Here is a 14,716-nt window from a genome sequence, read left to right as displayed (position 1 = left end):
ATTTCTAGAAGTGTCATAGATTCGACGGTTCTGTGTTATGCTGTATCTGATTTGATATCCCTCTATCGCACCTTGGGGTAAGCCTTGTATGCTTGCTGTTACTTCCTTGGGAAAATCAAGTGCTCAAAGGAAGTTACTTGATTGTTGAATTGGAATGACATAAAAACAGAGGCCTCCAATTTCCTTATGTCTTCAGTTTCTTATCTGTAAACTTTAGGAGTCCTTTGAAACAGGCTAAAGTTAAGGTTGTGAGTGCCTTAAATAATCCTCGATAAAGAACCCCCAAGCAAGGTGTGGCATTTACTGAAGTTGGCAGACACAAACACCCAGGGGCAGATTAATCAAAAAGTCATGCAACGCAACACACCAAGACAACTTGTTGCACTGTGTTGGGAGACAGGGAGAGAACAGAAATGTGCTATAGTACTAAGATATGATGAATTCCTGCTCTCTCCATGTGCTGGCACACTAACAGGCATATTTAGAATGCCCCTTGGCACTTTTACACCATCAAAGTGTCATTTTTATGATGCTCCGGAGGTGTGGTGTGCTGACCAGTATTTATAAGGCCAGGCAAAGCCACTCAGCGTGGCTCTTCATGGCCTTGTAAATATGGAATGAGGCAATGCTTTACTCTGCATGGAAGTGACATTCCACACATGTTGCTGTTGGTGCTCTAATGCAACACCCTTGGATTTTAACACTGCTCCAGATTTACAAAATAGCATAAATCTGGGGCAGCGCCAAGACTAATGCATTCCCAAAGCAGGCGTAACAAGTAAACATTTTTACATTTCTCCTTGTTTTTTCCAATTCCAATCTGCAGCACTTACAGAATAAGGAAAACGCCTCCTTTCATTGTTTTTGTGCAGGAAGGTGACCCTTCCTGGACAAAAACAGTCCTACCAACACCACAGACGCCTTTGCACCATGTTGCATTGGCGGGAGGCTTCAGTTTGTGCGCCTGCAGAAAGGACAGGAATGTGCTGTATCTTGTAGATATGAAGCATTGTTGCCTTTTTCTACTGATGTAGGGCAGCACAGTTGGAAGCCTTATGGTGTTGTTCTATACCAAAATATTGTGAATATGCCCCTAAGTACCATGCAGCACCAATGCTGGCCCCCTGGCACCATGGTGCAAGAGTGCCTATGTTACAGGCAGGATTGTTTTTGTAGAGGAAGGGATACTTTGCTGCACAAAAACACTTCTTTGAGGCATTTTCCTACTATGGCTCTGTTGGGAAGGCATAACATTTCTCTACCCATGGAACACCTTCCCTTAACAAAATAATGCAACGTGGCAATTTGAGCTACCTTGCATTACTCTGGATTTACTTAGCCACACGGAGCATGGCTCAGTAAATCACACAAAAGGGCTTGAGTTGCAAGTCCTTTGTTAATCTGGGCTCCAATCTGCCCCTCTAGAAATGGGATAGCAGGAAAGTATTCTCCATGGCACTCAGAGACTTGACATTCAATCCTGGCTTTAACGCTTTGCCAACATATGCTGGTTGTGAGCTCTATATTGAAAGTCTGAGCCGGTTCAACAGCACAGTTACAATTCTTTGGTGAGAGTCGTCTCACCGTCCAACCTACTCATAGTCTAATTCATTACTCCTTTTATTAAAAGTCATAGGAAAAACATAAATCAAACTAAACCCTGATAGTAAGAATGCGATAAGAAAACAGGTCTGTAACTCAAAAATCATTTGATTTTACTTTGATTTTACCCATGGGTAAGAGGGCATTGGTGGCCTCATTTATGAGGAATTTGGGTGGGGCAGCGTTGCAAGTCTTCTTGCTGCGCTGCCCTGCGCCACTGTGAAAGGGCAGGAATGCACTTTATTTATGAAACAGTGTGCATTCCTCTCTTTTTCCCCTGTGCTAGAGCACAATTTACTCCCTAGCTCCATCATAGGCACCCTTGCACTATAGTGCAAGGGGACCACAGTTGATGGAAGGATTGTTTTCATTCAGGATGGGTATCTTCCTGCACAAAAATATTCCAGAGAGGAAATTTCCGCCTTCTGTGTGTGCAGCAGAATTCAGCACACATGGAAAGAGGAAAAAATGAGGAGAAATAAATTTCTCCTCATTACGTCTGCTCTAGGGAGGCATATGGTTTTGGTGCTGTCCCAGGTTTACGTGCAGCATAAAAATCCATGGGTGTTGCATGGGAAAATCCACTGCAATGCTCATGGCACACCTCCTTGATACAGAGTAAGGCAAGGCAGTGACTTCCACTGCTTTGTCTTACTCCATATCTATGAAGCCATGCAAAGCCATGCAGTGTCTTTGCATTGCCTCATAGACGTGACTGAGAGGCTCACACCACCAGGGCATAAAAAACAGTGACACCGTGGCAGCACTAGCCTCTCATAAATACGCCCCTTAGTCTCATAGTCCTCCCACTAAAATATGCTCTAGTAAGAAAGTTAGGAAACTTGAAACGATAAGTCTTGCACTGTGGTGTTTGTACTGCTGCTTCACCAAACTGATGATAGTCAAATCATATCCTTCCAATCCCTTTGTCTCCTAATTGCCATCATGTTATAGAGGTGTGAGAGCCACTGAAGGCTCGAGACAAGTGCAAGGCTTTGGCTCAAAAGCAGGGGCCTTTTGGATCTCAAGGCCAAATCGATCTGACCCTTCATGTAGATTCTTTCTGGGACCTACGCTCTAACCTTGAGCACCAAGAATTAAAGAGCAAACATTATCTTTTGAAGTGAAACAAGAGAGGAAAAGAGATAGTCATCTAGTGGCTGAATTGTTCAATGTGAAACAAGAAAAACCTGGGACCAATCACCTGACCAAACTGTCTGATCGTACGCAATTATTTGATTAGACTTCAACTCCTGTTTCTTCACTATCACATATATAATCACCAAGAAATATATAGATTCAGGATGTGTGCTGTACAAAACCTTCCTATGACTGTGTGTAATAAGAACCCAGGCCACTCAGAAGATATTCATGACAACTGACTTGCCTATTAGTCGCTATAGGCAAGGTGGGGTTAGAGGCATGGATGTTCATAGGTTCATGTTTGAAAACAATTAGTTTTTAAAATACTTCTCCATGCATTGATATAATCTGATGTACTAAGGTAAAATGCTTATGCATGTTAATGATATACACTTTTTTGCATTTTGTAGAGACGTTATATTGTTGCCAGAAGTCTTAAACAAGCATTTACAATGCAATGGTCTCGTCTTTGTTAAAGTTAGAGCTATTAGCATTGCTCATGACAGTTTTGTTTTTAAAACATATAAATAAATGGCATTGTCATTTACAATGTCAATAGCTTAATCTCTTGCAAATGCGAGACCTATTGCATTTGCACCCACACACACAGAGCCACACACAGACCCACACGCACACACACACACAGAGCCACACACAGAGCCACACACATAGAGAGCCCAACACACACAGAGCCCAACACACACACACACACACACACACAGAGCCCAACACACACACAAACACACAGAGCCCAACACACACACACACACACATAGCCCAACACACACACACACACAGAGCCAAACACACACACACACACAGAGCCACACATACACACAGAGCCACACACACACACACACACACAGAGCCACACACACACAGAGCCACACACACACACATCCACACAGAGAGCCACACATACACACACACAGAGCCACACACACACACACAGATCCACACACACAGAGCTCTCTGCCCAGTAACGCCCTAGGAAACAGAGGCATGAAAAAAACGATCACAAGCAGGGAACAGAGGGGGGCGTGGCTTGGACGCCGATCGGGATGGCGGCGTGAGCTTGCAGCTCCGCGCCTGATCCCGCTAATTCTCCTGAAATCTCTACCACCAGCGCTGCCTGAGGTGCGGTTTTCCCCGTACGAAGTATCGAAAGGTCAGAGGAGCACGGCTGGGGGCCAGCGGGAGACCGGACATAGCGCTGAATCTGATCCCGGAGTCCGGAGGAGCCGAGCCGGAAACAGAGAAAATGGCGGCACACGGGAGCTGTGGAGACTGCCCGCGGGACGAGGCGGGTCGGAGCTGAGCCGGATTACACGCAATTGCTTAACGAGGCGAGCGGGGGCCCAGCAGAGAGAGACTCCGGGGTAGGGCTGGAGACGTGAAGGGCTTCCACCGACCCAGAGAACTGCAGACGCAGCGGCCATCCCCCGCTCCCCGACATGGCGGCCGTGTGAAGAACGGCCCGCCCTCGGAATACGGCCTCTGCCTCCCGTGGCTGCCGGGGCCTTCATGAAGCCTACCAACGATCCCTCAGGGAGGGGGTGTGCGTAGAAGGCGGTGCGGCCGCTTGTACATGGGGCACCAACCACCGGCAACAGGCTTACTTATAGCCTCAAGCGCGGACCCTGGACAAACGCGGATTCGGATTCTGTGCATCGGTGGGAACAGCTACTGCCGTGTGTATAGAGGACCAGTCCTCGCCACGCTCAGTGAAACAATTGTGGCTGCAAGGAGCTGGCGATCAGCGGTGATTCACTCAACATTGTATGGCTCACTGTATGATGGTGGGGCCGAATCTGCGCGGCGTTTGGGACTGAGGCCTAAGCTTAACATGGCGCAACGCCCATGGGCGGGCGGCACATCCGGCTCTGGCCGACACCCGCCCGCTCTGTTGGGTTCATATTGCTGACTCCTCTGTCATCTGGATTGGACCTTCCCTGGGCCTTGCTGTGGGGGTGTGGTGGGCCCGCGCTGGAGACGGCGATAAACTGTATGGGGAGACCACTGGACAGTGCGCGATCTGCGGTTGCACGGGACGAGAAGCGGGCATATAGACGGCCATTTTGGCTATTGGGGCTGAGCCCTTGTGCTGACGACGACTCGGCCTTTGGAGGTCGAGATCGCTGCTGAGTGGAACTGTTGGGACACTTAAACGAGGACGGAGAGGAGAGGGCAGCGTTCCCACCACGGAGGGACGTGGGGACTGGTAAAGCCCCTAGAGGCGACCCTATGGCGACGCACGAGGCGACCAAGATGGCCGCTACTGGCAGTGATCTAACTATGATGCAAGGTTGTGACGACGCGACCGCTCTGGTCCAGGATAGCGGAACCCATACACCCCAGACGCAACGGCGCAGGAATGGAGGCTGAATCTGCGACTAGACAGCATACTAGAAGCAATAACCGCGACAAAGGAGTCATTGCAAAAAGACATAGCGCAGGTCGCCACGGGACTGGGTCTCCTGAGGGCGGACCATGCTAAGCTCTCAGACAGAGTAAAAGAAAATGAACAACGACTTCAGGAGCTGAAACAAGCAGTAGTGACCACGGAACACAAATTGACAGATATCCTTGGCCGCCTGGCAACACTGGAGAGATGGGCAGAAGATGCTGAAAGTCGCAATCGGAGGAACAACGTGAGGGTGGTGGGCCTTCCGGAAAAAATTGAAGGGGATGATGCTGTGGCCTATATGGAGAACTGGTTTAAGATGGTTGTAGCACCGGAGGGTCTCTCTCCCTTCTTCTCCCTGGAGCGGGCACACAGGGTCCCGGCCCGCCCGCCTATGCAGGGCCGACCACCTAGGCCGATGGTAGTAAAACTATTGCACTACAAGGATCGTGACCTGCTGATACAGAGGGCGCGCTCATTGGGCCCCTTTCAAGTGGACAATAGCCCGGTCACGGTCTTCCCGGACTACACACAGGAGGTCCAGAAGAACAGAGCATCCTTCCTGACCGTGAAAAAAGAACTGAGGGAGGAAGGGATACAATACTCCTTGCTTTTCCCAGCCAAGTTATGAGTGACCCTAGATGGGAAAACCCAATTCTTTCAGACCCCGGACGAAGCATGGTCATGGCTCGAATTATACCGTGCTGGAACGGACCGCAATAACAAAAGCGAGAGGGAGAGACAAAAAACGATCCAGGTCCGAAAATCGCAGCGCATCCGCAAACGAAACAAACTCAAAAGAGCGATGCGGGATGTTCAGATGGCGGCGGACAGGAAGGGTGCATTAGCTGCAACAGCGATCATCACGGGTTCGCAACAAAAGAAGGCGTTGGTGGGGTCGGACTCTGACGATGATGGAGGAAAATCTGGAGGAGACCTATCGGAAGCTGAGAGCTCGAAGGGACCAGCGGTCACCCCGCAGACATCAGATGGACTATTTAATGAGTGACATTTAAGAGAGCAGAACAATTCCGACACTCCTATTGGGGCAGGCTCTCCTGGTGTTTGGCGGACTAGCAGGTATGGTGCGCCGAATGCAGTATGGGATCAAGGGCGCGGGGTGGGAGCCCTGCCTGCCCTGGGTCGGCGCTAACTCACCCTCTTGTGGCCCTTAAGGCCTTCTGTGGTGGCGACCACAGATTAGTGTAATGTGTGATGTGTTACAGGTTTGGATCAGGGCTGAAGCTGGGTTATTAGGTCCTGTCCTGGGGAGAGGGGTTTGGGGAGTTTTTCGGGGAGTTTTGAAGGGGGGGTACAACTGCAATGATGTGGGGATCGACTGGTTGTTATTGATACGGTACGGAGATCACTACTATGGGGAAGTTACCTAATTTGAAATGCCTTACATGGAATGTCCGTGGTCTTCGAACAATGGTGAGACGTCATAAGGTGCATGCCTATTTGGTGAGGTGGGGCATCCAGATTGCAATGTTACAGGAAACTCATTTACCCAAGCAGGAATGCACTGCACTGCAGAGGAGGTGGCGTGGTCAGGTGTTTAGCACCACGTATTCGGCATTTGCCAGAGGGGTGCTGATATGGGTAAGGGCGGGGATACCGTTCCAGGTCACGAACCAGCTGGTGGACTCTGAGGGTAGATACGTGGTGGTGGAGGGGAGGCTATACAGTAGAGATGTGGTCTTATGTAGTGTATACGCCCCCAATGCTGATCAGGCCCACTTTTTCGACCGTCTAACCAGTTCGCTGGCATGCTTCCTGGCGGGCCCCGTCATCGTGGGAGGCGACTTTAATTAGATCACTGATGTGACACTGGATAGGTCGCATCCACCATTGGCGGATTCCCCAGTGCGCAGGTTGGCCACACACAGGAAAGACTGGCAGGAGAGATGGGGACTGATAGATGTGTGGAGGGAGCAGCATCCTGATACTAGGGACTATTCCTTTTTTCAGCCTTGCATGCGTTACACGTCAGAATAGATTCCGTCTTATGCAGTGGCCCCCTGGCTGCCATGATAACTCACACGGAATACCTGACCAGGACTATCTCAGATCATAATCCCTTACTAGTGTCAGTGCAGTGGCTATAGGCGAGATCAGCGGTTCCAACATGGAGGCTGCGGCCTGATACATTAGAGGATCTGGTGTTTAGTGACACGGTCCTACAGGGCATCGAACACTATTTTGAGGTGAATGAGGGTTCAGCTACCGAGAGATCGATAGAATGGGATGCGATGAAAGTAGTGGTTAGAGGCGTATGCTTGGGCAGGTTCTCGAATGCAAGGACATCAGTCTTGACTGCTCTGGCGAAGGCGGAAGATGTATTAAGAGACCTATAACAGCGTAGGCCTGAACGCCCGGTTACAGGAGCAGTTACTTGAGGCTAAGGAAGTGGTGGCGACTGAAACAGAACGGCTGCGGTGCTATGACTATAGGCTGTACACCACCAAGGTACATGCGGAAGGAGATAAAGTGGGTACGCTCCTTGCTAAGCTTGCCAACCCGGAACCTAGAGGATGCCCGGTTATGAGCATAAGAACAGAGACGGGGGAAATAGTCTACTCGCAGACAGCAGTCCTGGCGCGCTTCCAGTCTTATTACACAAGTTTGTATGAGTGTCAACTGGGGGTGGAGGTCTCTGAGATAAGTGAATACTTGGAATCTGTCCCACTGCCAGTGCTAGATGGCGAGGCTGCGAAAGATCTGGGAGGGCCCGTAACGCTCTCGGAGATCAGGGTGGCCATTAAACAGATGGCTAGAAATAAAACGCCGGGGGTGGATGGCCTACCGATTGAATTCTACGTGAAATATATTGATATTTTAGCGCCCAGACTATTGGTGGTGTACTCTGAAGCCAGGAGGTTAGGGCACTTGCCCAGGTCAATGAGGGAGGCACTAGTGGTGCCACTACTGAAGCCCGGCAGGGAGGCATCGGATGTGACGTCTTATCGGCCCTTATCTTTGCTGACGGTGGATTATAAGATCTTGAGCTGTATTCTAGCCACCAGACTACTACCACACATGACCAAGCTAGCACACGAGGACCAGGCAGTGTTTATTCCTACTAGGAACACGTCAATGAACATACGCCGATTGGTCCGGATACTAGACAGTGCCGGGGACTCAGATCAAAATCCTGCAGTATTGTCGGTTGACATCGAAAAAGCTTTCGATAGACTTGAGTGGAAGTACCTAGATGAGGTGTTGGTGAAGTTCAGCATAGGAGATGGGTTTGGGAGCTGGACAAGAGTTCTTTCCTCATCTGCTACTGCGAGGGTATGACTAGGGTCAGTTATATCCTCGGATTACCCAGTGCGTAGAGGGACGAGGCAGGGTTGCTCGCTGTCTCCCTTGTTGTTCGCACTGGCGATGGAGCCACTGGCGGCGCGAGCGAGGTCAGGGGCAAAGTACCAAGGGATCAGGCAGGGTGAGGAGTCGCATTACATATCACTGTATGGGGATGATCTGTTACTATACCTAGCAAACATGGAACGGGCCCTGGAGGGAGCGGTAGAAATGTTATCCAGATTTGGTCAGATGTCAGGCCTTAAGGTGAACTGGACTAAAACCTGTGTTTTTCCATTGCGGGCAGGCGCGCCGTGTCCCCCTCTTATGATGGAGGTGGTCTGGGAGCCCTCCTGCTTTACCTATTTGGGTGTCCGCATCTACCATGAGGCCGCGAATCTGTTGGAGGGTAATATAGGGCGTTGCGTGCGCGCACTGAGGGTTTGCATAGCCTTTTGGGCCTCCCTCCCTCTATCGGTGTTGGGCCGAGTAGCACTATTGAAGATGGTGGCACTGCCGCGGTTGCTTTATTACTTCCGTACCCTGCCGATATGGATCCCACAGCGGATCTTCAAAGAACTGAAGATGATCGTAACTGACTTCCTTAGGGGTCACGGACGACGCAGGGTGGTATTGAATACTCTGACCAGACCCAAACTCGAGGGGGGGACGGCAGTCCCCGATTTTGAATTATATTATTTGGCGGCGCAACTGCAGATATTAACACAACACATTGCCAGAGAGTTCAGGGGACCGGACCACGAACAAGGGACTGGTATTTAGCGACATGTCTTGTCCTACATAGTCATGCTACAGAAACTAGACATGAGGGACCTTACAATGGAGGAAAGGACTCTCAGATTGTGTTGGCACAGGAGCCTGAAGAGAGCAAAGAGAGCCCGGCCATATGCGCCAGAGATACCACTGGGGATGCTGACTGCGCTGCCACATGGGGCGATTGGTCCCCATTGGCAGAGTAGGAAGAGTTGGGCTTACAGATGGTGGGGGACTTATACATAGATGGGACGTTGGTCCCCTTTCAGACGTTGCAAGATCAGTTTGGCTTACCAGACGGGAATTTTCTTCTCCACGCAGCAGTGGTTGCAGCAATGCAAAAGCACTGGAAGGGAGAGCTAGTTGAGCCAGAAACGACCATGGCCTGCCAGTATGTGGTGATGGCTGCGGGCACTTTTAAAGCGGTGACCTGCCTCCATACTAGAATGTTAAATGAGGGACTGGAACCACTGCAAGCGCTGAAGACGAGATGGGAGGACAGCATAGGTAAGCCCATACCGGACACGGTCTGGGGCCATATTATGAAACGGACGTGGAAGGGAACCTGGAATGCACATTTTCAGCAGGTACACTTCTTCGTCATACATAGGGCCTACCTGACCCCGGAGAGGATTAAGCGGTATTTTCGGGTACAAGACGCAATGTGCCTGAGATGCTTGGCACCTGAAGTTGACCTGGATCACCTGCTGTGGGGGTGTCCGAAGTTACGGACATACTGGCCTGAAGTGGGAGAACTCCTGAATGTGGTTACTGACAGGGAGGTGGACTTTGACATGGCGGCGTCTTTACTGCTTTGGTTCCCTCACACAACGAGGACGAAAATCACAAGCAAATTTATCGACCTAGGACTCATGCTGGCTCAGAGAGAGATTACCTGGCACTGAAAATGCAAGGAGGGCCCGTCAGTGAGGAGATGGATGAATGAGTTGTTGAAATGGTCCGGATGTGAAAGTGTAATTAGAATGCGACAAGCTGCCAGGACTGACAATTATAAAAGTTTGGAGATGGCGAGAGCATGGGAAATGATAGTTCAAGCGTTTGCTGACTACATGATAGAGGATGAAGATTAGGCACATTGAATGAATAGGGCTCCATGAGGCTTGAGCGAACATAAGCAACACCCAACCAGTGGCGTGCTGCATTATCAGTACAGAATGACTATGCCCGCATCAGCAGCAGTTGGGGGGGAGGAGGGAGGGATGGTTTGAGAGGGGTTAATAGGCACCACAGTAATATTATGGAGGGTGCTGCAGCTGGGACCTAGGGCTGGGTTTACAGCAGTGAGGTCCCCGAGAATGGTAAGGCAGGTTCCCGGGGGGCGGTAATAGTAAGACCCTGGAGATGGCCACCATAGAAGAACACTAGCAGGAACACGTTGGAACAGGTGTTAGAATACCGACATCGCCCCCACAGGGCGACTGGATGTGCTTGACGGTGTATAGGGGGGTGGGAGTTTAGGGGGGTAAAAAAAAAAGCAGATACTGAATGGTGTTGTTAACCAGACACCCGTATGAGGTGGCCACTGTGACATTTTTCTTGCAAATACGACTTGGTGCGCCGCCCGGCCTCCGGGATGTGGGCTAATTGGCTGTGTACAAATTTTCTGTTATTCAATGCTTTGTGATGTCATAAGTGTAATGGTTGACCTACTTTGAGGTCTTATTTCTAATTCTGCAATAAAAACAAATTTAAAAAAAGCAGGGAACAGAGGCAAGAACAAGCGCAGCCTACGCTAGCCGAGACCTAAAACATGATCACAAGCAGGGAACAGAGGTAATAAAAAACGATCACAAGCAGGGAACAGAGGCAAGAAGAGCGAGCACAAGCAGGGAACCGAGGCAAGAAAATTGAGCACAAGCAGGGAACAGAGGCAAGAAAAAACTAGCACAACCAGGAACAGAGGCAAGAAAAAACAACCACTAGCAGAGAACAGAGGCAAGAAAAAAAATCACAAGCAGAGAACAGTGGCAAGAAAAAACGATCACAAGCAGAGAACAGAGACAAGAATAAAACGATCACAAACAGGGAACAGAGGCAAGAAAATCGAGCACAAGCATGGAACAGAGGCAAGAAAATCGAGCACAACCAGGGCACAGAGGCAAGAAAAACAAGCACAATTAGGTAACAGAGGCAAGAAAAGCAAAAAATACCAGCTGTCTTCACTTACCGGCTCAGGGGGGGGAGTCTCTCTCTGTTGCACGGCCAGTCTCCCTTCCTCGCTGGTCAGCTCCCTCTTTAGAAGCGGCGGGGGCAGGCACCGGCATTGTGCCTCGTACCCCCTCCACAGCAATAGGCGGTGGGGCTCTCTCTTCTTCCGGAGCTCCCTCCACCGCTACGCTACCACTTGCATGTTAATATGCCGTGGCCCGCCTCCTACGCCCTGCACCACTGGAGCATGTTGACCCCCACGCCTGTGCCCTGCCCACAGGGGCAAGGGGGAGAGGGCTACATAGCGCCTTGGGCGCATGCACAGGGTGAACTCATCCGGGCACATAAACAACAGCTGGTGTGGTGATCAGGCCCCTTAATTGCACCATTTGACAGCCCTCCGGTGATAGGAGGGAGGCCATAACTTCTTCTGGCTACTACACACAGAGCCAGCTCGACCAACAGCTGTGAAGGATGGCTCCAGTAGGCATGGGAGCTTTGCGATGGGGGAGCCATGCGTTTGCCGCCATCCCCCTGCTAGCGTGGACAGAGCCTTGTCAACAAGCCATAGCACCACCAGGATGCCCCACTAACCTCCCCCTCCGGTTTGCAACGGAGAACGGAGCCTGATTGTACTGCTGCTCACCCCCACTCCGTGGCAGTGAGCGCTCCCGCCCAGAAGGCGCACGGAGACCGACCGGAACTTCGTTCAGCAACCACCATGCAGAAATACGAAGGGAGCTCCGCGGCTTGCCTTCCCCCAACCCTTCGCACATATGAGGGCCCACACGGGGCCGATCCGGGAATGATCATGGGCATGACCCGGGTGGGGGGAACATCCCCAGTCAGCTTCTCAAGGGACTCACCAGAGGGCAGAGCGTCGTCCAAGAACCCCAGCATCGAGCGTCATCAGCCCACCAGCACTTCTGTGAATCATTGACCCCTCAATGCGGCCGTGAGCTGACAGTGCCCTCTAACGTGGGACCGTCTGTACCACTCACAGCTCAAACGGTGTAAAGGATCCAAGGGACGAGCTCCGGCTGCCCTTTCAAGCCCTTATTTTCTGGCCTCATGAGGACCTAAGACTCAGCTGTGGCCCAGTAGCATGCCAGGAAGACAGGCGTTTCAGGCGCGTGAGGAGGTGGGTGGGCTCCCGACCTCCTCCCTCTAAGACTTCCTCGGCTGCCCGCCGGGGCATTAGTGGGACTTTCCGGTCGGTTCACTCACCATTTGTCAGTCACTAAGCCCGTCCTTTTCGGATTTGGGGGTGTGTTTTGGACAGATGACGTCACAGAGAGAAAGGACAGCACAAACCACGCCCCTCAATCTGAAACGGGCGTGGCTTAAAGTGACAGACACAGCTCTTCTCCAATGGCGGGCCACCGTTTAGGAAGCCAGCCAATGGAGAAGAGCTAGCTAGTTTACCTCCGTACTAGAAAACATAAAATCTCGCCAACTAGACTGCGCAGCACAGCCCACGCTAGCCAAGACCTAAAAATGTAGGTGTTCCTAAAGTGAAGTGGTGCAGGACACCTATTTTGTTTCTTTTCCTTTCCTTCAGTTAATGTGTAAATACATGATTCGTGCGTGCCCATTAGCTTAACATCTTTCTGAATGTTCCTGCTCAGCCATGTAAACAGCAGCTCAGAGCTAAGGGGATGCATGTAAAGGTCAGGAGGGCCACAAGAGGCCTCTGGGTTGTATGTTTTGTATCACTGAGTTAGAACAAGATGGGCTTATCTGAAGCAGTGGATTTGAAAGATTGTAGTAAAATTCGCAATAGGAATCAGAAAAATTGCTAGAATCTATCTCAAAATAAACAACCTAAGCTATAAAACTTATTTAAAGAAACTGAAGATTGCATTAAATCATTTGATAAGTGAGGAGCCGTAGCTGACATGAAATCATACACTGCAGGAACCTCATTTCAATGCCAACACCTATTTACCAACAGGTGATCCAACAATGGGATTTCCCTAACTCAATGCTAATTAGTTACAGAAAGCTTTTCCAATCAAGTGGATTTGTGAAAGCATAAAACAGTTCCTTCAAAGCAAAATGTAATAACAGCAGTTTTTGTTTTATGTCCTGATATGCTTCAGTGGTGAGCATAATGCCAGTGGAATGTGTATGTTGTGTGTCTGTGTGTGGATACGTTCATACAGTTGTGGGAGCAACAACCTTTAGATACACCAAAATGTACCTAATTCGGGGGCTTTTGATAAAAAACGGCGGTAAAAATTATCGTAGCTTTAGTGGCAGTAAACTGGTGCTAAAGCGGCGATAATGGGATTGATAATATGCCCTTAAGAATTCCAATAGAAGCCCATGTTCACACCAGAACATGGGCTTCTATGGGAATTCACAAGGGCATATTATCAAGCCCATTATCGCCGCTTTAGCTGCAATTTCGATAATTGTAACGCCATTTCTTGATAATATGCCCCTTTTTTTCTCCCACAGGTTACTGGTTCAGAGAAAGTGTTAAACCCCAATTTCATGAAGCAGTTTGTCCCTTCAATAAGGCACTGCGTCCAGCATTAAATCAGAGTAATACAATTCAAAAAGAAATGTGGATCACTCAATAATTGAGTTCTCGATCAGTAGAAAAGTTAAAGAGTTTTATTACAAAATTGAAAACTAGGCGATACAGAGTAGATGCCATGCAGGCTTCCAAATGCAGAGTTATGCAAAGTATGTAAAAATCAGAAAATATTGTACGTTTCAATGGGCAGCAAAATCAGAAAGAAATTAGCAGCATTCCTAGATTAATAGGAAAGACTTCTAAAATCTGTCTCACCCCCAGACTTGAGGGTTTTTTATACACAATTCTTGCATAGAATATTAACAGTTTTTCGTTTTCATTATAGTGTGAGAAAAAAATATAACTTCTTCAGAAAATCAGAACACAAGAAAATGCAACATCTTTACCTTGACCCACTAGCACCATCCCAATTCTTTGAATAATTATCCAACACCCTCCGTGCTAATGTAATCTGGAGATGTTTGAACAAATATGAAACATTTAACAATAAGGCTTTCTTTGAATGAATAGGACTAGTGAAAAAAAACATAACAATATATATGAATATTACATCCGAACCATGGAAGATTCAACGTGAGCAGGACAACTACAGCAATGTAAATAAACTATCATGACATCAATTTATCTGTGCTCTCCGCAGAGCCCGTGGAGAGAAGAAGTGGGGACCACAAGTGTGAAGTGAGCGATGACTTCTATCTTACTCAAAATAGGGTTTTACACAGATATGTGGCCTAGCTAAAACACATTAATTGCGTCATTTCTATACATCATAAAAA

This window comes from Lissotriton vulgaris, chromosome 5 (genome assembly GCF_964263255.1).
Source record: "Lissotriton vulgaris chromosome 5, aLisVul1.2, whole genome shotgun sequence".
Lineage (NCBI taxonomy): Eukaryota > Metazoa > Chordata > Amphibia > Caudata > Salamandridae > Lissotriton > Lissotriton vulgaris.
The sequence above is the reverse complement of the archived record's forward strand: the minus strand, read 5'-3'. Positions refer to the sequence as shown.